Genomic DNA, 1,849 nt, shown 5'->3' on the forward strand with positions numbered 1-1,849 from the left:
CATTCATGAGGGATCCGCCCCATGACTCAGTCAGTTTCCAACACTGCCACATTGGAGATCAGATATCCACATGAGTTTCGGAGGGGAGGACACATCCAGACTCCATCAATAACTGAGGAGCAGGGAGTGGGTGTATCATCCTAGCATCATCCACCAGTCTTCCACACAGAGCAACCAAGTATCCAAGATATCTGATCCTAATGTCAATTTCAGATACTCTTTTTCCTGTAAGCCTTTGAAACGTCTCAGAAATTCCACATTTTGGTGTTCACTTGACAGTTCGGCGGACACTAGCATGTACATGCACAGCACTTCTCTCAGTGCTTGTTGATACGTTAGCCATGTAGAGAAGGCGTCAGTGTCGAGGGTCTTACATGGTTAGTCTCTTCAAAAGTGGGGGTGGAGGCTCGGGAGGAGAGCTTTCCAGGTAGAGTGCATGGACACGCAAAGGGTGGGAGCGAGATGCACACAAGATGGCCTGTTCAGGAAACAGGGCAGCTCCGGAGGGCCAGCATTTCAGGGACTGGTAAATTCAGAGAGGACGGACACACAGGCGGGGATTAAGCATGAATGGCCTTGTTTGTCTTACTGAGGAGTTTGATTTCGACCTTGAAGCCGCTAGGGATATCTTGAAAGATGTTTAAACGAGCAAATGACCTGATCAGATCTGGGATTCAGAAAGGTTATACTGCAGCAGCAGAGACAGATGGATTAACCTGGAAGTACAGAAACCAGGCAGAGAGCACTTAGAACAGCCCAGGTGAGATGCAGGGAGGGCCTGCACTGGTGAGGTGGGGCAGGGGCACCTCTGGGAGGGCAGCAATGCACTCAGTGAAATGGGGACCAGAGGAGGAGACGTGCGGTCAGGGCAGCTAAATTCTGGACAGGTTGGTCTGCAGTGTCAATGGGACCTCTGAACAGAGTTGTCTGTTAGGCAGTTGGAGACGTGACAGGAGGTGCAAAGGTCTCTTCATCTGCCACAAAAATGTTAAGGACATTGTCCACTTCTTCATTCAGTATCCTTTATGTCATATCCATCCTACCCAATCAGCCTAAGACCCCCAGGATCAATCTCATCTGATCTGTGAATGTCAGAGTTATGACTGTTGTAACCAGGGGGACCACACACCAGAGGAACTGTGGGCATCTCCCCAAACAAAGGAAAGGAGAGTTGTTATGGGATTTAAAGGAAGGATGGAGTTTAGGTCAAATTTAAATGAAGTGGTGTTTTGAGAGCCGCAGAGCAGAGCTGTGTATAAACAGGTCATCATCAGCTCTGGACTGAGAAGTGGACTCAGTCCTGTTTTCTTTCTACAAAGTTAAATATCGGATGTCATATTCAGAAGTCCCTCATTTGAAGTCCTGCGTCTGGGTTGGAGATCAAAGTGGCTCCTCCATGTACCTTAGATCCTCTAGGCGAAAGTGAGATATGTCATTCTTACTGATATAACTTCAGAGAGCAAATTCCTGATAGTGTATAATTTTAGAGAATAAGATTTCTCATTAAATAAGAAAGCAGTAGACAGTCAAAGAAGGTGTCCACTAGGACACTCAGTGGCTGTAGTTCATCCTTGGGAGAAATGTTTCCTTTGCAGCTCCCTTTATCTGTGGTTGTTAACCCAAGCTTGATACAGGGCAGGGCAGATTTTTGCATTCCCAGTGCAAGCTAATTGTTACTTACAAGCCCCACTGTGAAATATAAAAGAAGTAAATCCTAAGAAAGGATTTTAAGAAAAGAACCAGTGTTTTCCAGTCTGACGATGAAAATGGGTGGTGTTCTGCCTTTGCCTTGTCTGCAAAGCAGTGCAGACACAGACACAGTGACAGTTTTGTGGTTGGCACAAGTGTG

Source organism: Galeopterus variegatus, unplaced genomic scaffold, assembly GCF_000696425.1.
Source record: "Galeopterus variegatus unplaced genomic scaffold, G_variegatus-3.0.2 Scaffold3348, whole genome shotgun sequence".
Classification (NCBI taxonomy): domain Eukaryota; kingdom Metazoa; phylum Chordata; class Mammalia; order Dermoptera; family Cynocephalidae; genus Galeopterus; species Galeopterus variegatus.